Raw genomic sequence first — 21,765 nt, forward strand, 5'->3', positions numbered from 1 at the left:
GGGCCATGTCCCATTCTCTTGATTCTCTTTACCTTGCTCAACTTTGTCTTTTGTGTTACGGTACCTGTCACCTTCCAATTTACTTATTATTTTAACAATCTGTTTTCTGACTTCTTGTAGGATTTATTTATCTTTAACTGTTTGGGGGTATTACTTTCCCAAGCCTCTAGAACAGGGTTTCTCATCTGCAACACTGTTGATCTTTAGGTTTGTGATGGGCTGCTGTTCTGTGCTTTGCAGGATGTTAAGCAGCACCCAGTTAGAACCCTATATGAAACAACTGATTGGTTCAGGCTTGAGAAAGGAGTACAACAGGGCTGTCTATTGTCACTCTGTTTATTTAACTTATACGCTGAGCATATCGTAAGAAACGCCAGGCTGGATGAGTTACAAGCTGGAATAAAGACAGGTGGGAGAAACATCAACAACCTCAGATATGCAGATGATACCACTCTAATGACAGAAAGTGAAGAGGAACTAAAGAAATTCTTTATGAGGGTGAAGGAGAAGAGTGAAAAAGCCAGCTTAAAACTAAATGTTAAAAAAAAATACTAAGATCATTGCATCTAGCCCCGTTACTGCATGGCAGATAAAAGGGGAAAAGGTGGAAGCAGTGACAAACTTACTCTTCTTGGGCTCTAAAATCACTGCGGATAGTGACTGCAGCCATGAAATCAGAAGATGATTGCTTCTTGGCAGAAAAACTATGACAAACCTAGATGGTATATTAAAAAGCAGAGACATCACTCTGTTAACAAAGTTCCATACAGTCAAGGCTGTGGTATTCCCAGTGGTCACGTATGGTTGCGAGAGTTGGACCATAAAGAAGGCTGAGCACCAAAGAATTGATGCCTTTGAACTGTGGTGCTGGAGAAGACTCCTGAGAGTCCATTGGACAGCAAAGAGATCAAACCAGTCAATCTTAAGGGAAATCAACCCTGAATACTCATTGGAAGTGCTGACGCTGAAGCTCCAGTACTTTGGTCATCTGATGCGAATGGCTGACTCATTGGAAAAATCCTTGATGCTGGGAAAGATTGAGGGCAGAAAGAAGAAGGCACCGGAGGATGAGATGGCTGGATGGCATCACCAATACAATGGATGTGAACTTGGGCAGACTCCAGGAGATTGAGAGGGACAGGGAGGCCTGGCATGCTGCAGTCCGTGGGGTCGCAAAGAGTCGAACACGACTGGGGGACTGAACAACAACAACGGCCTCTAACCTCTAGTTGCCAGTAGCTCCTGTAAATGTGACAACAAAAAACGTCTTCAGACATTGCCAGATGTCTGTTGGGGAGCGAAGTAGTCCCCACTTGGGAACTATGGTAGAGAAGAGTGCCTACCCCTAGCTGACATTCCATCATTATTCATTGAAAGGAAGGAAAAAAGGATGAGCAATTTTAGATACATGTATTCCTCGTGGTGTCTCCCAGCATTTGTAATTTACCATAGTCATCACAGGAGCAGCTTTCACCCTTGAGCAGTGAAAGCTGAATCCCAGGCACTCATAGGACACGATGGCTGGTTCTGTTCTTGGTTCTGTGCAACACAACTTGTGGGAGAGAAAGGTGTAAAGTTAAGGATAGTAAAAGAAAATTAGCCATCCAAAGAAAGACACACAGAGAGGCACACTGTCTCGGAAGGGATGCTTATGAGAGTTATGTGGATTTGTTCAGGAGGATTTATAATAGACCTTGGGACATTGAGTCTATTTCTATACAGCTTTCATTCCCTTGAACAGCCATCTTTGCTTCTCAGTATACCTATAAATCAGTTTCAGGTGTCAACATTTGATTCTGTCCAAAGACAGTAAATGATTAAAAAAAGAAAAAGAAAAACTAATAATGCGAATTTTGTTGAGCCCATATAGGCATTGTCATTTAATTCATAACAGCCTTGGGAAGTAGGTCCTACTATTAGTCCCCATTCTAGATATGAAGAAATAGGCTCGGAAAGGTTAAATAATTTGTTCAAGGCCACATAACTGGAAGTGTGAATGGGCTGGAATGATAGACTAAGTATGTTAATGTTCATATATTAGAAGTATATAATATGTGCTCGTGCTCATGCTCAGTCGCATCTAATTCTTTGTGAACCCATGGACTGTAGCCCACCAGGCTCCTCTGTCCATGGAATTCTCCAGGCAAGAATAGTGGAGTGGGTTTCCATTCCATTCTCCAGGGGATCTTCCACCTAGGCATCAAAGCTGCATTTCTCGTGTCTCCTACAATGGCAGGCAGATTCTTTACCACTGCGCCATCTAAGAAGCCCTCTTATATACAGTGTTACTTATAAAAGGTTTTATTAAGTAACATTGTGCAATCACAAGACCCATGCACAAGTCAGTCTCATTAATTGACAGCTATAAATGCCACCTGAGCCCCTCATTTCTTTCTCACAGTCAGAAAATACATAGCACATCAAATCATAAAGACAATAATAATTTAAGACTTTGGGCTGATTCTCTTATTGGAGTGTTCTTTTTTATTTTCAAAGGAAGAGTACTCTTCAGGAAAGAATGAGGCCAGCAGTTCTGTTCAGTGAAAAGACTCCGTGGACTTAACATGCTTTAAGGCGCGAGGAAGAGTTGCCTTTAACAGAGTGTTTCTCCTAAAGGATGTGTCCTCAGAGTCAAGATTCCATTTAGCTTGTTTATTTATTTAGTTGAAAGGCAAATCATACTTATGGTACAAAATTAAAAAAAAAAAAAAGACCTACAGTGAAAAGTAAGTCCCTCTCCCTCTCCTTTCTCCCAGTCACTGAGTTTCTCTCTTAAGAGACACTCTCCTCTCTCCAGGCCCATGGGAGTCCTTCCAGTCTCTCTGCACAAACAGCCATGTCGGTGAATTCAGGACTTCATCTGGAGAGCATTTCCTGCTTCCAGAGCACATCCACATTGAGAGCATCTTCTCTCAATCTCAGCAAACTGCCCAACTGCGTGAAGGAAACCTGCTGATTACCTGCATGTATGTCCCCTTCACAGCATTCATCCAGGATCCTGAGATATTTAACGAGCTCTGGTGTCTCCGCCACAAGTTGCTGCTCCCTTTCCATACTCTTAGAAAGATCTGAACACAAATGTCCCACAGGTATTTAGTTGTAAAACCCAAATAAAATGAGTAAGCACTTGCCAAGATTGATTTTTTTTAAGGCAGTGATCCTTGAATTTCCCTACACAGGCACGTTTCTCCCGTTCTCTGCTGGGCTTAGATGCCAGCTGTATGTTGCCATGGTCCGAAGAAGGACCTGTGTGTCTCCCCTGGCAGATGCTGCCACTGTTTTAGCCTGAGGGCCCTGCAGGCAGCCCCTGGCAACATTTTAAATTCAACATCAAACTTCAACTTGAAATTTGAAAAAGAGGGGGGGAAATGACAAGATGTCAAAGTCTCTGAACCCAGCAAGTGGTGCTTGCAAATGTACCCAATCGGGATTGCTTTGAGCAGGGGAGACGTTCCTTGTTTTTTTGTGGCTGCTGAAAGTGACTATACACCATCAAAGGGACCTTAAAGGATGTTGGAAGAGCTCAAAGGGGCTGCTGTGTATCAGTAAGAAACCTCCAGATCTGGCCAGCGAGCCTTGGAAGCAAAGGCAGGTGGAAAGCTTTCCAGAGTATATTTTTGAGGTCAAATAGCAGGTTGCAAAACAATGCATATAAAAGACCCATCCTTGGAAAAAAATTGGGTGCGAATACATAGCAAAAACTTTAGCAAGCTATACTCGTTAAAATTCACAGTTCTAAGATCATATAATATTTAAAATTGCTTCCTTATATCTTTCTCTATCTTCTGATTTTTTTTTGCAAAGACACGATGTATTACATTGTAACCACAAAAATACTATCTGTATAAACTTTGAAAATACAGAAGAAAAAAGCTGGGTGTCTAGCCCCTCAGTGCCTACAGACTCCTAGAGCAGAAAACAGCAAGTTCTCAACTGCCCAGGCAGCTTAGTGCTCAGATCTCCAGGTGTGTAGAATTCAGGGGGCAAGTTCACTTAGCACAGTGCTTAGCGTGGTGGAACCAGAGTTCAGTAATAATAGCGTCCAACTGGATAGCGAATCACAGCATAGCACTACTTTCACCATCCATTGCATCACACAGCCTCTCTGGAAGTATACATTCAGAGCAGTCATCTTTATTCTCAATTTGCATATGGAGAAACTGAAGCTAGAGAAATGTAGGAGGTAAGGAGTAGCTTTGTCTGAAACTTGTCTTCAAGCATTTACCACCACAAAATTGAAGAAAGTAGGGAAAACTGCTAGACCATTCAGGTGTGACCTAAACCAAAACCCTTATGATTATACAGCGGAAGTGAGAAATAAATTTAAGGGCCTAGATCTGATAGATAGAGTGCCTGATGAACTATGGAATGAGGTTCGTGATATTGTACAGGAGATAGGAATCAAGACCATCCCCATGGAAAAGAAATGCAAAAAAGCAAAATGGCTGTCTGGGGAGGCCTTACAAATAGCTGTGAAAAGAAGAGAGGTGAAAAGCAAAGGAGAAAAAGAAAGATATAAGCATCTGAATGCAGAGTTCCAAAGAATAGCAAGAAGAGATAAGAAAGCCTTCTTCAACGATCAATGCAAAGAAATAGAGGAAAACAACAGAATGGGAAAGACTAGAGATCTCTTCAAGAAAATTAGAGATACCAAGGGAACATTTCATGCAAAGATGGGCTCAATAAAGGACAGAAATGGTCTGAACCTAACAGAAGCAGAAGATATTAAGAAGAGTGGCAAGAATACACAGAAGAGCTGTACAAAAAAGATCTTCACAACCCAGATAATCATGATGGTGTGATTACTCATCTAGAGCCAGACATCCTGGACTGTGAAGTCAACTGGGCCTTAGAAAGCATCACTACGAGCAAAGCTAGTGGAGGTGATGAAATTCCAGTTGAGCTGTTTCAAATCCTGAAAGATGATGCTGTGAAAGTGCTGCACTCAATATGCCAGCAAATTTGAAAATCTCAGCAGTGGCCACAGGACTGGAAAAGGTCAGTTTTCATTCCAATCCCAAAGAAAGGCAATGCCAAAGAATGCTCAAACTACCACACAATTGCACTCATCTCACACGCCAGTAAAGTAATGCTCAAAATTCTCCAAGCCAGGCTTCAGCAATATGTGAACCGTGAACTTCCTGATGTTCAAGCTGGTTTTAGAAAAGGCAGAGGAACCAGAGATCAAATTGCGAACATCCACTGGATGGTGGAAAAAGCAAGAGAGTTCCAGAAAAGTGAAGTTGCTCAGTCGTGTCCGACTCTTTGCGACCCCATGGACTGTAACCTATCAGGCTCCTCTGTCCATGGGATTTTCCAGGCAATAGCACTGGAGTGGATTGCCATTTCCTTCTCCAGCGGATCTTCCCGACCCAGGGATCGAACCCAGGTCTCCCGCATTGTAGACAGACGCTTTACTGTCTGAACCACCAGAGAAGTCCAGAAAAACATCTATTTCTGCTTTATTGATTATGCCAAAGCCTTTGACTGTGTGGATCACAATAAACTGTGGAAAATTCTGAAAGAGATGGGAATACCAGACCACTTGACCTGCCTCTTGAGAAATCTGTATGCAGGTCAGGAAGCAGCAATTAGAACTGGACATGGAACAACAGACTGGTTCCAAATAGGAAAAGGAGTATGTCAAGGCTGTATATTGTCACCCTGCTTATTTAACTTATATGCAGAGTACATCATGAGAAACGCTGGCCTGGAAGAAACACAAGCTGGAATCAAGATTGCTGGGAGGAATATCAATAACCTCAGAGGGAGATGGTGATGAACAGGGAGGCCTGGCGTGCTGCGATTCATGGGTCGCAGAGAGTCGGACACGACTGAGCGACTGAACTGAACTGAACTCAGATATGCAGATGACACCACCCTTATGGCAGAAAGTGAAGAGGAGCTAAAAGCCTCTTGATGAAAGTGAAAGAGGAGAGTGAAAAAGTTGGCTTCAAGCTCAACATTCAGAAAACAAAGATCATGGCATCTGGTCCCATCACTTCATGGCAAATAGATGGGGAAACAGTGGAAACAGTGTCAGACTTTATTTTTGGGGGCTCCAAAATCACTGCAGATGGTGATTGCAGCCATGAAATTAAAAGACGCTTACTCCTTGGAAGAAAAGTTATGAGCAGCCTAGATAGCATATCCAAAAGCAGAGACATTACTTTGCCAACTAAGGTCTGTCTAGTCAAGGCTATGGTTTTCCAGTAGTCATGTATGGATGTGAGAGTTGGGCTGTGAAGAAGGCTGAGCGCTGAAGAATTGATGCTTTTGAACTGTGGTGTTGGAGAAGAGTCTTGAGAGTCCCTTGGACTTCAAGGAGATCCAACCAGTCCATTCTGAAGGAGATCAGCCCTGGGATTTCTTTGGAAAGAATGATGCTAAAGCTGAAACTCCAGTACTTTGGCCACCTCATGTGAAGAGTTGACTCATTGGAAAAGACTTTGATGCTGGGAGGGATTGGGGGCAGGAGGAGAAGGGGACAACAGAGGATGAGATGGCTGGATGGCATCACTGACTCGATGGGTGCGAGTCTGGGTGAACTCCGGGAGATGGTGATGAACAGGGAGGCCTGGCGTGCTGCAATTCATGGGGTAGCAAAGAGTCGGACATGACTGAGTGACTGAACTGAACTGAACTGAACTGATTTTAAGATGTCCGCACACTTGGGAATCATCTTGTGAATTTCAAACTATATGCTGCTCCTTTGGAATGGTGATGAGAAAATTTTCCTTGAGAACCAGAAATGTAAACTTGGGAATCATTTGAGACAAAGGCTTCTGAAGGCAATGCATTATCAATTCCACATAGTTGCATTATTGGATAAAGATCATCGGATCAGGGAATTGTGCTGTCCTACCTGGCCTCCAGTGAACATTTTGCAGGACTTTAAAGGGCTGAAATTTGGGCAGGGGCTGCCTCTTATTCTGGGTTTGGCTCTGGCCCTTAACATGTGGGTGACACAATGTGACACTCTTTTCTTGACGAACAAAAGAATGAATGAATTTGGATCAGAGTTTTAGAGGACAGAGACCCTTCATTCTCTGTCCCACGCTTCGAGTCTGTTTCCCCATATGGCTCACCTCTGATCCTCTCTGCTTCTTCTCCCCTACCTGACTCCTCCCCTGCCTCTGATCAGAACTTCCACTTGGGAGTGGGTGGCGTGGAGGGTAGAGCTGAGAGAAATATGGGAAGTATAGAAAAAAAAAATACGGTAAGAAAAGGGGTGGGTATGGTGTATAAAATAGGTAGCTAATGAGAACCTACTGGATAGCACGCAGAACTCAATGCTCTATGTTGATCTAAATTGGAAGGAAATCCAAAAAGGAGGAGGTATATGTAGACATATAGCTGAATCACTTTGTTGTACAGCAGAAACTAAGACAACATTGTAAAGCAGCTATACTCCAATAAAAATCTTTTTTTCAAAAAAAAGAACAGAGGTGGGTAGTCAAATATAAGATATTAAAGAAGAATGTAATCCCTTTGCTCCCTCATCTACCAGAAAAGGAATGCAATTTCCCCTCAATTCTAGCTGCTCTGGGCACTGACTATAAAAATACTAAATGAGAAACGGAGTAGGTTGTTGTCATTTCAAATACAAATGGGCATGCACATTCAGCCTTTACGGCTAGATGACTTCCACTTCCAGCGCTCTGTATGTATTGGCTTTGACTTATCGATAGAACATCCTGGGGCCTGTAGTCCTCCTTCCCACAGAGCAAAGACACCATCAGCAACCGCTTTCTCCTCTCAACCCATGAATAATAATGTGGATGATGATGACGGTGTTATTATTATCATTTGGTATTTAGCCAACGTCTTTCCCCGAAGTACTTAAAGCACTTTATAGGCATTGCCTTATTATTCCTCACAATACCTCCCCTGAGAGAGGGCCAGAACAGAGAGTTGATTTCCATTTCACTGAGAGAAGAGGCTGAGACCCAGAGCGATGAAAGGTCTGCTCCAAGGTCACCTGGAGAAACTGGGCTGAGGTTAGGAGAAGAACTGGGGTCTGGTAATGGCTGTTTAAGGGCGCCTTCCCACCCACCTTGAGGGAGGAGTCATTAGCTCATTCACTGAGTTGTAAGTGTAATAGCACGTTAAAAGGGAAGTTTTGGCCAAGGCACATTCTAAAGTGAGGTGCTGGAACAAGATACGAACATTTTCAAAGGGGGTGGCTAAGAACCACCCCCCCCCCCCCCGCTCACCTCAAGGGTATAAAAGGGCCATTAATTGGAGATGAGAGGAGTTTTGAAGAGGATTTCTTCACCCCAAGGGGAGGCATGGAGGCTGTGCTTCACCTCAACCCCAAGGAAAAAGACTTCAAGACCATCAAAGAACTTAAAATGAGTCACTTGCTGTTTCTAGTGGGCAGTGGACAGCTGTGAGCCATGTTCGAGAAATCTAAGGAAGATGAGGTTGGCCTAGTGGCCTCTGATGATGGAGGTCTGAACCTTGGGAAATCATTGTTCTCCTAGAGTTAAATGGAGTAAAGGATACCTGAGTATTTCCCATCATCAGATATGGACCACATGCAAGAAAAAGTCAGCTTGGGGCCATTGCAGATTCTGCCCAAAAAGTCCACCAGAGGCAAGGGGGCCTTGGTAGAAAAAAACCTGGAAGTGAAAGCTAAGATGCCCAGGGGTGATGGGTGGAGCCATAAGCAATGAGCAGAATAGGAGGCATTAAGCAAGCAATCTGCACTGATGTGGGTCTCAATGAATGCAAGGAAACCTCTCAAGAGAGTGAGCTTTACACTTCTGCCAAGTCTAATATTGGCATTGTCCAGGGAGAACATTCCTGCTTCTGTGTATGGTCAGGCCACTCACGATGGCTCTTTCTTGCTCTCTCTACATCCCCTGCCTGACCAGCCTGCCTCTCCTACACCCTACTTACAACTGACTGACCTTTATGTACTTGTCCCGGGCCCCAACTAGTGACTGTTCTTATCAAAGCGCAGTGAGTGGTGTGCACCTCTGCTGGTTTCCCTGGTAACTAATGAGCCAACCTGATGTCAATTCTCCCTATAACTGGCAATCTCTTTCCCCACCCCAGGGAGTGAAGACTAATGCCTTGTCCTGCCCGCTGTCCACTGCACACTGGGGTGTTGCTCCAGGACCTTGCCTCAGACATGTAAGCTCCCTGTCCATCAGACCACTGATGTCTGTGTTGCTGAATCTGGGCTCTTTCCTCAGTCTTCAAGCTGGGCAAGTGCAGGCCTTGCAGACCTGTGGGGTCCAGCCCAACATCCTGTTACCTCTGCTCCCTCAGCCTGCCTCTCCTGCAGGAGTTAGGTGGAGTTAGGAATGACAAGTATTTACAGAAGTCTATCAGATCCCATTCCCCAACTCCAGTGCTAAGGCAGGGGAGCTGAACATTTGACTTTAAGTTATATTAGATATATTTATTATTACATGGTGACTGGGTATCTTAATTACCAAACTGAGACCATGTTTTATGAATTAAAGTAAATATAAGTTGCCTAAGAGTAAACAGAACAGTCATGGGAACCAGCCTAAATATTTATCCTGTGGAAGAAGAACTCACTCCACAGGGCAGGTGTAAATGAACAGAGGGGTCAACATTAAATTACTTTGTGATCACATCCCCTGAGCTTGTTTAACAAAATAAGTTATATAAGCTTTCCTGGGGTCAGGTGTCGTACCAAGAAACACTGCAATGCTGTAAACAGGATTTTCACCATCATTTATATCTAGTTTTATCCAACATCATATAAAAGTGAAAGTGTTAGTCGCTCAGTCATGTCTGACTCTTTGCGACCCCATGAACTGTACCCTGCCAGGCTCTTCTGTCAATGGAAAATTCTCGAGGCAAGAATACTGGAATAGGTTGCCATTCCCTTGTCCAGGGGATCTTCCCAACCCAAAGGATCGAACCCAATTTTCCCGCATTGCAGGCAGAGTCTTAGCCGCCAGGGAAGCCCTATCAAAAAGCAGCTACCATTTAAAAGTACAGATTGTGGGTGAGGCACTGACAAAGCCCTTCACATCCATCATCTCAGTTAATGCTCTCAGTTACCCTAAGAAGTAGATTTTCCTCCCATTTTTTTGATAAGGAAACCGAGGCATAGAAAAGTAAAGCCAACTTGCCTATAGGTACACAGCTTGTTAAGTGGCAGAGCTAGAATTCACCCCAGGTTTGTCTGACTCTAAACCTTGCTTCTAAGCCATGCTATAAACCTTCTTCAGAGTCATACAAGCTGTTCTGGGCCTTTTCAGTGTCCTCCTATCAGGGTGACACACATTTAACTTTTCTATCCTCTGACAGTCTATATCACAGCCTGGAAGTTTGCCCAAACTGAGTACCCTGAGCTCAGCAGTGTCTTGGTCCATGGGTGGAACTTAAAAGTATCTATTGACTGGCTGGTAACACATATTCAAGTGTGAGCTTTGGAGTCAGGTTGACATCTGACATTTATTAGGTGTGTGATCTTTGGTAAAGTACTTATCCTCAGTTTCATCATCCGTGAAATGGGTTGATAATGCCTTCCTGGGAGGGCAGCTGGGAGGATTGAATAAGCCAGTTATCTATTACTCTACATGCCTTAAGTAATTGTTTGTTGAAAGAGTCACTAAGTGTAAGTGTAATGCTGCCTTGTTGGTGTTTAGTGGCTGAGTTGAGTCTGACCCTTTTGTGACCCCATGGACTGTAGCCTGCCAGTCTCCTCTGCCCATGGCATTTCCCGGGCAAAAACAGTGGAGTGAGTTGCCGTTTCCTTCTCCAGGGGATCTTCCCAACCCAGGGATTAAACCTGTGTCTCCTACATTGGGAGGCAGATTCTTTACCACTGAGCCACCAGGGAAGCCACCAACGCTGCTTTGTGTTGTTCCTTATTCACATATTTAACGACTAATACTTCCAATCAGATGAGAGGTTTCATAATGGGTGAGTTCTCATCCTCTATGCAAGTATTAGGTAGACAGTGCTGGGTGGATATCAGCGGCTGATTGATATCAGCCATTTTTGCCATGGAAGACTGCATGGTCTGGAAACTATCCTATCAACATGGAGAAGTATCCAGTCAGGGGAAGTGCATTTCAGGGAAGTGAAGTAAAGGTATGTGACTAATGCTCAATTAAGTTGATAGGTAAAAAAGTATATGTTGTGAGTCAGTGCATATCCGAAGTGCCTATTATATATAATCTCACTGACTCTTCACACAATGCTGTGAAGTAGAGGCTATTAGTGCATCTTTTTTTCCTTTTTTGGCTTTAGGAAAATAAGACTTAAGAGAGGTTAGGTAATTTATCCAAGGTCATATAACCACTGTGGGGATGATGGTATTGAAAACCCATTAACCATTTACTGGACCTAGGAAGTCTACCATTAGTAATTCGTACTTCTGATCTTCCTTATATATAATTCTAGTGTTCACCTAGCATAAAATGTTATTACATGTCTTCTCTTATCTACTGTATTTTAACATTCACACTTTCATTACTTTTGATATTTATCAAGTTATTTGGCATCCCCCTTGGAAATAAGGCAAAGTGGCTAGAAAAGAATGTGTCTTGCCTATTGTTTTATAAGCATTTTGAATTCAGAGAACATGTCTTCCCCATCTTTGTGTCTCTTCTGGGCCTTGTTCAGAGCATGTGCTCAGTGAAGACTTGTTAAGTAGACTGTTGATCAGATATACTCCCAAAATATGTATTCAATCTGTTCACTTCTCCCCAACACCACTGTAACTCCAGTTCAAGCTACTAATAAGTTCAAGCTACTCTCCCCTGGAGAACAATAAGCTGGTTTCAGACTGTTTCTTCCATTTCCACACTGTGACTGCAGTGATCTTTTTTATACTATTTGTAACAGGAGTAATAATTTGGAAATTTTAAACTAACATACCATTCTTTTCCCCATGAAGAGTCCAAACAGCCATCTGCTATTGCATGCAACTTCTGGTGAGAGTGAATGGGGATGTCTGTCCTGGAGGAAGCAAAAATGGATGCAGGAAGTCCACACCAAAGGAGAGGGAGAGGGAGGCTGAGGCCCTCTATTCCAGGGGGCCTGGGGGTAAGATTAGGGGACAGAGATGGTGAAACATGTGTGCCTGCCTCCTGCTAGGTGGATTGAAAGGAAACTTTCACTTGGCTTCCTCATTCTGATTTGGCCTCTGGGAGGAGACTGCCTTGCCCGTGCCAAATGTGGAAGAGTCACTTCGGGGTAAAACCAATGGCATGGAATGATAGAGTTAAATCACAAAAAAATCTAACCTTGGCCCTTTATAGCACAGAAAGTATCCAGAAGCTCCCTTGTGCTCCGTGGAGGGCTGCAGTGGAATGGTTTGGAAAGTGTATTGACCATGGAAAAACTAAGGACTGCAAGCTGACCCCTGAACCCAGAGTTGAACGGGACTCAAGGGCAGGCTGCAAGGTCTGTAGTACCAGGAATATGGAAGTTGGTATAGATGGGCTGGGGTGTTGGGGCTTTACCACCAGGGGTAGTAAGACAGGCATGCTCACTCAGTTCTGCAGCAGGTAGGAAAGGAGAGGAAGGCAAGGGCCCATTCCTGCTGCAGAGTCTAGAAAGGAGTCTGCTGCTGCTGCTGCTAAGTTGCTTCAGTTGTCTCCGACTCTATGTGACCCCATAGACAGCAGCCCATCAGGCTCCCCCATCCCTGGGATTCTTCAGGCAAGAACACTGGAGTGGGTTGCCATTTCCTTCTCTAATGCATGAAAGTGAAAAGTGAAGTCGCTCAGTCATGTCCTACTCTTAGCGACCCCATGGACTGCAGCCTACCAGGCTTCTCCGTCCATGGGATTTTCCAGGCAAGAGACCTGGAGTGGGGTGCCATTGCCTTCTCCAGAAAAGATTCTGAGACCCTAACTAAGACCCACGTTTGGTCCAAGGCCCTTCCCTGCCCCCCACAAGGATTTGTCTGTCCTCTTCCATACCTCAGGGGCCATTGGTGGGGGAGGGCAGGCAAATCCTCCCGGCATTTTCTGAGACCAAGATAAGATAAATATTGAAATGTCAAGTTTCTGCTGAAGTTAGGGAAAAGTTAAGATTGGATCTATGTGAGGAAATAGAGAAACATTTCCTTTGCACATCTAAACAGAGTTGAGTACGTTTCCACTTGCAGTTAAGTTAAATCTAAACTCCCTCCCATGGCCTACAGGGCTCAGCATCATCTGGGCCAAGTCAAACTCCCCCATAACTCACGTCTGATGTTGCGTCAGTCCTGAGAGCATATGCACGTCTCTCTAGTCAATCCTCAGAGTTTGTGCGCCTCTCACCTATCAATCCAGAGCGCATGTGCGCCTCTCTCCCGTCAATCCTGAGCGCACGCGCACCTCTCTCCACTCAGTCTTGAGAGCATGTGCACCTTTCTGCAACGGGACATGACATTGATGCTACCCTCTGTGGAAACTGCCTTGTCCAGCATTCTCTGAATTACATCTTCCTCTCTCTTCAGGCTTCAGCTTACACGTCACCTACCTACTCAGAAAAGCTTTCGGTGACCCCCTCACCTCAAATAGCTGCCTGTCCCCGTTGTCTGTTTTCCTCTATCCTGCAACTCTCTTTGGGGCCGTGGTAACAATTTGGAATTATTTTATTTGTATGCTTATTCATTTCCTCGTTCACTGCCTGACTTTTAGACTCTAAGTTCCCTGAAGACTAGTTAACTAAAGTACCTGATGAAGAGAGTGAGGAAAGGAGGGAGGGAGCCTTGTTAACAGATATTCTCAACACGATCAGAACTGCTGAGTCATTCTCACAGTCTCAAAAACTGTTTCTCGAGCATTGTAGCAGATGCAGTTGGTACCCAACCTGTATCCTTTTATTAGGCCAGTACATCCTTGCACCAGCCCTGTAGAGGTTGGCTGCTACTGGCTCACATATTTGTAATCTGCTCAAAAGAGCTGTCCGCGCCTGCAGAGAGCCACATGGTGGGAGATGCCTCCAGAGGTGGCAATGGCGTGGCATCTGGCTGATTGAAGGGGGAGCGTGACAGTTCAGCTCCTTTGCCTGGGCAGGATAACCTCGGAGATGCAGTTCATTCCACAGAGATCCCAGGGAGATCGCTTCTCGGCTAGGTTTTCCCTAAGTCCCGTCTTTGCCAGGCTCCTTCTCCTGTCCTGTCTTCTGCTCTCCCTCTTTCTAACCCCTGTCCGTGACCCTATTAGAGTCTTCTTCTGAGGGTAGTCCCTCTCAATCACTACACAAGAATCACCATCTGGGCCTCTGCATCCAGAGAAACTCATTTACTGCAAGCTTCTTTCACGGACACTGTGCTGGGCAGGGGCAGTGGAGGAAGGGGTACTGAGAAGAGGACACAGGCCACCGCTGAGGCTGGGACCACAGCAGTGTTACCTTCCTCTTCCCCATCCTTCACACCCCGATTCAACCTTGCAGATGCCATGGACGTTCCACTCAGAACACCATCAATAATTGAAGAAGCTCCAAAAGAGGGACTGTAAACGAAGATGAAAGATGCCAATGGAAGACAGGCAGGTCCCACTGCTTGGGGAGGACCTAAGCGATCATGTCTGGGAAAAAAGCATTTTAGTTTCCTGCCGTGAGAAAGCTCCAAATGCTTTGGAGGCTGAAGAAGCAGTTCTGACATAGACACGAGAGCGCAGGCAGGGCTGATGGGCCTTTTTCATCTCCCCTTCTTTGGCTGATCAAGAGGCAGGCACTATAAATCTGATGGCAAGGGCTGAGACAGTAGCAAACCTCTTTTCATCTCCCTTCTTGTTTTTTGGAGGCACTAAGGAATGGGAAGCCAGCCATGCCCTGACTGTCAGGCAGCCTCAGAAGGGGAGGGACGCAGCCTGGGGAGTTTCGCCCTGGTCCTCAGGTTACAGTGTGGTGGGGTGGTGGTGCAATAGCAATGCCTGTGTGAGGCGTAAGATGGCAGTCCATTTGGTACCGTCCTCCAAGTCATCTCAGGCACTTGCAGCCAAGGAAGAATGAGAGAGAAATCAGGTCAAGAGTAAAATTAAAGAGGGAACATGTTAAAAGGGATATTTAAGGGGATATCATCTGAAACAACCTGCTCTCACCTCTTTTTGGAAGCCTAAATGTCAAGCAACAACTACTTATTAAGAATTTATAAGGATGCAGACACTGAGTTAGACATTGATATAAACCTGAACCCTCGAGAATGAGACATGCTCAGCAGTGGATTCAAACCAGCTGGGGAATCCAGTTATGCTGAAGACAGGCATCCTCTACGACATCTGTGGCTGGGAGTCCTGACTTAGAATTCAGGCTGGATTGGCATGCTTGGTGGATCGCAAGCTCCTTGAAAACAGGGGTCTTTGTTTTGTTCCCCAGAGTTTCTCCAGTGTTTAGAAACAGAACTCTATGAAATCAAATAATAAATGGGCAAGATAAGTGTACTGACTTGGCGTTCATTGGCCACCCATCTCCTTTTCTCATGAGCTAGGTTTCTTTGGCAAGATAACTTGAATTTTCTGAGCTTTGGTTTCCTTGACTATAGAGCAAGAAAAGATAATATCTGCCTTCTAGGTTACAGATGAGATTTGAACATGCTATGATGTACGCAGCACAGTGGATGGCAGGGTAAGCACTGGCAAATGGCAGTGACTGTCATTCTCAAGACTTGTATATTTCATGTGACAAGTGAACAATAAAATAATTTTACAGGCTTGAAAACTGATTGCAGAGAAGATCTGTGAACAAGCAGAGTAAAACAAGGCAGTGACCTCCCAATTTTTCCTGGCTGACCATTGCAAAAAGTGCCATAAAAAAATAAGGCTATTCTTAGTTGTCAAGAAGCCTAAAATAGCAATTTTGAAATAAAGGAGGCAATAATGTGTTACAAAATCCAATCTGTCTATTCAGATCTGTTTCAAAAGACTGGAAATTAAATGATCATAAAAAGATCTTAGAGAAATACCATTTAGGGAAGAAAGCTAGTTATCTAATTATGTACTGTGTGAATTATATCTAATTCTAATCCAAATTTAATATAAATGCATTCATTTATAATAAGAACCTAATGACAATTTAAAAGCATCCTATTAACTTTGATTTTAAAATCAAATACTTATTCCCTCACACAAATTTGATGTGATATGTCCAAGAGAGCCTATGAATATTCATAGCTAGTATATGAACTGCATGTCCATATTCATATAATACACTTCTTACCCAAGCCGAATGATGCATCCTTTTTCCTCTGGAAAGGCAATCATGAAAGTAGAATGGAAAAGCCAACAGTCTCTTGAAGAAAAGTTGCAGCATCCAGAGGGGCTGCCAGCCTAATAAATTGTTTGTTGAACTGGTTTGGATGATGAGGTTGACAAGGCAACATGAAGCTTAAAAGGGAAATCTGCCAAGGTGGCCGATATGCCTGGGGCTCAGGCTGCCTCTGGTGCCTCCATCAGGCATGATGAAATTCTCAGAAGCCCCACATGCTCTGCTGGAAGCAAAGGCACAGTTCGCTGACCATGTCGGTTGGAGATCTCGCCCGCCCCTTCCAACCTCAGGCAATCCTGATCTTGGGGCCCAGGAGGGTCTTTGCTACTTAGCGCTGCACCTGGCTGCTCCATCTCTCGGAGGACGGCCAGGTGGAGACATCTCAGATGAGAGGCTGGAGTCCTGAGCCAGAATGCGTGCATATAGTGGACTTCATTTTACTCACTAGATATGGCCCTTAGAATCACTTGTGTGTTAAAAAGATTCTTCTAAGTTGACTATTGTTGTCCATGTACTGTATTGTAAAAGGGTGGCTCAGCGGTAAAGAATCCACCTGCCAGAGCAGGAGACACGGGTTCGATCCCTGGGTCAGGAAGATCCTCTGGAGAAGGAAATGGCAGCCCACTCCAGTATTCTTGCCTGGGAAATCCCATGGACAAAGGGAGCCTGGCAGGCTGTAGTCCATGGGGTTGCAAAGAGTAGGACGTGACTTAGTGGCTGAGTAAGAACAATGACAATACAGTAAAAGAATCCTATGGCAAATTCTGTTGTAAAGTAAGGAACGCTTTTGGAGAGCTGCTTTCTCTTCTGCAATTATGGGGTGGAGTCTGGTGCACCAGGAGCTCTCAGTAAATACAAGGGAGTGGATTGGCAAGGAAGCACCTGGCCTTTGGAGTCATGGCCTGCATTTGGGTTCTACCACTGAGTTGAGTAGGATTTTGTTTACCTGAGCTAAGCCCCTGAATGGAAGAATCGTCATCTCTAAACTGGGAATAATAATATCTGCCCTATAAAGGAACAGAATGAATGAAATAAGCATGGCACAGTGACACAGGAAATCCCCCCTCCATGTCAGCTCTCATCAGAGTTGATGCTTCTTGAAGCGGCGACCTTCTGCATCAGCCAATCCCACAGGAACCGGCTAAGTCACGGCTGTAACTCATCCTGGGTTGAGGAGGGCAGGCCTCCAGGCAGATGTGACTCCTTCCCTGCTCCACAGCCTTTGCTGGGGCCTCTGGGAAAGCTCTTCCTCTATTTTCCCTGGATTGTTTGCATGTCTGTCTTCCCACCTAAACTGAAGCTCTTGCAGGGTCATCTTAGATGTAGCATCATGAGGGCCCAGCACAGTGCTCGGCACACACTAACTGTGCAACTGGATTAATCCACTTTGCAGTTTTAAATATCTCCACAGGTGGCTTTGGGTGTTAAGAAAAGGGGAAAGAAAACCTTGTAGGTTAGGTCTCTTTTATTTGTAAGTCCAGAAAACCCAATACCAGTGGGCTTAAACACAGGTAACTGCAAAGTCCAGGAGTGGGGTTGCCTCTGGTGATGCTACCAGGAACTGACTTCGCTTCCTCTGTCATTTGGCTCAACTTTCTCTGATTGACTCCATTTCAAACAGGTTGTTTGCCTCTAGCCAGCAAAATGGCTGCATAGCTCTGGACCTAAACTCTTGCAGTTTCTAATCCAGCAGGAAAAAAACAGCAAGAAGTTTTTGTCCCAGTAGGAGACTCATTTCAACTTTATTGTGGTCATGGATCCATCTCTGAGACACTCGGGATGTGACCAATTGACTGGCTTGTATTACTACCTAAGCCATAGGTGAGAATAGCTTCCCTGAAATTGTGAATTGAGATTGGAATTGGTGTGGGTTCTCAGGCTTGAAACTTGTCTTTAAATGTACTTAGGATTTTGTTTTTGTTCAGATCTGGACAACACATCAGGAGATGGCTGCCAACACATTGGGAGATGACTGCCATTGGAAAGACAGATTATTACTTGGAGTTCCCAAGAGGATGGGGCGTGCAGGCCAGGCCACAGCAGCGAAGCACCAGGAGTCAGAAGGAGGAAGGGAGAGCTTGGGTAAGAGCCTGTATTGTGGTTTGCACAGGAAGGGATGGGCTAGGAAGGGTAAACAGCTGAGCAGGTTTAGGATTGGAGAGTTTGAGTAATTCGGAGGACTGTAGACCACAGAGGTGGTCCTTAGTTGTCTGGTACATAGTCCTGGGTGATTTAGCATAAGGGGATGGTGTCCAGGAAGGCAGGAGCCTGATGAAAGGAGGAAAACAGTGGGTAGAGACTCAGGATTGATTGGTTTGCATGATAAAAGATGCACTCACTGGTAAATTGTTTGCTGTCTCTAGGAATTAGCTACCCCTGGGAGGGTCAGTTCCTCCCTGGGTCTACAAGCCCTCAGATGTCAAAGCATCATAAAATATAGAACATTAAAGACATGATGAATACAGTACTGGATGATAAAAAGCCACTGATAGATAGCTACTACAAAGACGAGGGTGTAACATAGGGATGTCATCTCATTCATTCATTCACTCATTCAGTTATTCACACAGCATTTACTGACCATCTTTGAGGTACCACACCCTGAAGTGGGTGCAAAGGACATAGAAGTGAACAAGCCAAGCACAGTTCTCTCCTGATAATTAGAGCCATTGATCATATAATTAAAATTCTTTTTAATTAATTTAATTATTTTTGGTCTCGGTGGGTCTTTGCTGCTGCTAATGGGCCTTCTCTAGTTGCGGTGAGTGGGGGCTGCTCTTCATTGCAGTGGCTTCTCTTGTTGCAGAGCATGGGCTTCTAGGGCACAGGCTTCAACAGTTGCAGCATGCGGGCTCAGCAGTTGCAGCTCACAACTACTAGAGCGTGGGCTCAGTAGTTGTGACGCTCGGGGTTAGCTGATTTGCGGCATGTGGGTCTTCGCAGACCAGGGATTGAACCCATGTCTCCTGCATTGGCAGGTGGATTCTTATCCACTCTACAACCAGGGAAGTCCCACAATTACAGTTCTTAAGAATGCTTAGTTCGGTTTCACTAGGACTTATCCTACATGATCTGGGATCCAGTAATTCATTTTTAAAGGCTTTAATCCTTGAGAAGGGGACAACAGAGGATGAGATGGTTGGATGGCATCACCAACTCAATGGGCATAAGTTTGGGTGAGCTCCAGGAGTTGGTGATGGACGGGGAGGCCTGGCTCCGGTCCATGGGGTCGCAAAGAGTCGGACACAACTGAGCGACTGAACTGAACTGAACTAAATCCTTTAATGTATTTTAGGCTATAGTGGGATGTTTGGCCTGGAAGTATATCCTGGGCCAGGGAAAAATATCTGATCCCCATAAATAAAAACACTACAAGTGAGGCTAATCCTTCATGGCATGTATAGTATTTCAGAAATTACAAAATGCTCTAACAATTCTCCTGTATTCCTCACTATATCCCTATTAGATAGAGATTATTACCATTTCATTTATAGCTGGGGAAGCTGAGGTTTTAAGAAGAGGTGAAGTGATTGGCCTGAGGGTTTTTAATCAACAAGTGGCCAGGCCATGGCTCAAAACCACATCCAACTCTATTTCCATTTTACTGGTGCTTTCCAAGCGATTGGACCCCTACTGGAGCACACAGACAGGGCATCAAAGTACATGACCTCACCTGGCAAGAAGTTTATTTCTATTCCAGTTCTCTTTTAATTCCTTTTGTTCTGCCAAGGGCAGAGTCTCCTATATATCTTTATAACACCTTTCACTTACTAACCTCTCTCTTTTGAAACCAAGGAGGTGTAGGACTCTGTCTTAGAACCTTTGGCAGGTAATTTTTTTGATCTAGAATCTAATAACATTATTTTGCTTTATTTATTACAAGCAGTATTGGTTTTTCCATTGATGTTTAAGGCATTAACTTTCTCTTTGAAATATATTTATATTTGAAGTTAAGAAAATGTTGTTTTAAAACAAATGCTAAATAAATAATATATTGGTGGTTTGTGGAGATGGGCAAGTCATGAGAAAAATATCCAAATTACTGCAGCCTGGGAACACCCCATAGACCAGGCAAGTAGGAAGAGACACATGGAAGGAATTAGAGGGTTTCTTTCACTTCTTTCTCTTCCAGGGAGGAAGAGGACTTGGTCAGATCCTGCTGCCCGTAGAAGCCTGGGAGACTGTGGTTCTAAAGCCAGGGTCCACTGACTGATGCCAATCCAAGACGCTGTTTCCAAATCCTTTGTGAGAAGAAAAATAAGGACAATGTATATGTCAGTGCAAGAATGCCAGTTGTTCTTTCTTAGGTAAGAAAGTACTTTATTCTGGAACTGTGTTCTTCTTGTCTTGGTACAAGTGCCTGTGTGTTAAGTGTTCATGCTTTAGTGGTTGCTTGATGATAGTAGATGACCACTGTTTCTTGTAATTATTCTAATAGCTTTACTTGGCAAAATAAAAAGCTGGCAGTCTTATCTTAACAATATTTTTTTTTCTGTATATCACTGAATCTCTGTTCTAGGAGACTTCAATTGCAGGAAACAGCCTGCCTTCTATAGTTAGAGGAAAAAGGTATTGATAGACCCAGCATTATAGTTGTGGTTACTAACAATGCAAAACAGCAAGCCATAAATCCTTATTGAACCCAGGCACTGATGTTTATCATTGAAGAGATCCTTCTTTCTCTCCAGTGTAACTAAATAAAGATGGAAGATTAGCGAAATAAGATAGCTGTTAAATTAAAGAAGAAAAAAGTTCAAGTTTCAAGGAGACTGTTACAAAAACAAACAAATATGCAAATAAACCAACCCCCAAACTCCTAGACCAATATGTATCTCTCAGTGGCCTCAAAGGCCATCTCACTTGAGATGGGCGAGCTGATAGCCCATTAAAAAGGACAGCCCCACTCCCTCTCATACACTGATGATGGAAATGCAGACTGGTGTGTCAGCCTAACTCCACCTTGCAATTCCTTTTCCACTTATTTGCCTGGGAAAATATAACTGTGCACAAGTAATTAATTATAAGGCTACTTATCAAGGACATCACTTACAGTAAATAGTAAAGAGTTAGATACAACTTAAATATCCAATCCCAAGAGATTGGTTGTGTAAATCATGGCACATTGATAGACTGAAATAGTGTAAACATATCAAAATATGCTGTAGAGGAATACATAATGTCTTATGAATATGTTAAGAATATATTGTTAAACAAGAAAAGCAGAAGAGTGAAACAGGTACGGAACACTGGATGAAGGATGATTTAGTTTTGATTTAAAAGACATGAACAGTATATCTGGATGGTGACATTATGGGTAAGTTCTCTTTTCTTCTTTTAGTGTGTAAAGATATTTTCTAAAAATGTCTACAGTAAAAATGTACTACTTTTACTTTAAAGGGGAAAAAAAAGTGATTTCTTTAAATCGGGCTCCACTTAACCTGTTTAAATGGGTCAGCAACCATACACCTAAGCTTAAAGGTATGTATTTGAGGGCTTGCATTTTGCAGTGCTGACGTGCTTCCCCTAGAACCAAAGGGAGACACTAAACCTCTCTGCAAACTCTTTGTA

At 43.9% G+C, this 21,765-nt stretch overlaps 1 long non-coding RNA gene across 2 annotated transcripts in view; it reads left to right on the forward strand.

Annotated features, from left to right (window-relative positions):
- LOC105606686 (uncharacterized) overlaps positions 1-21,482 on the forward strand; it is a 48,036-nt gene extending 26,554 nt beyond the window's left edge. Inside the window, exons 3-5 of one of the 2 annotated variants that reach the window (XR_009600698.1) lie at positions 9,064-9,141; positions 18,123-18,279; positions 20,330-21,482. This is a non-coding gene — a long non-coding RNA (uncharacterized LOC105606686). The remainder of the gene's footprint in view (positions 1-9,063; positions 9,142-18,122; positions 18,280-20,329) is intronic. The other variant, XR_006059973.2, reaches the window with a different exon arrangement.
- Positions 21,483-21,765: the final 283 nt, after the last annotated feature.

This window comes from Ovis aries, chromosome 5, assembly GCF_016772045.2.
Source record: "Ovis aries strain OAR_USU_Benz2616 breed Rambouillet chromosome 5, ARS-UI_Ramb_v3.0, whole genome shotgun sequence".
NCBI classification, from domain to species: Eukaryota; Metazoa; Chordata; class Mammalia; order Artiodactyla; family Bovidae; genus Ovis; species Ovis aries.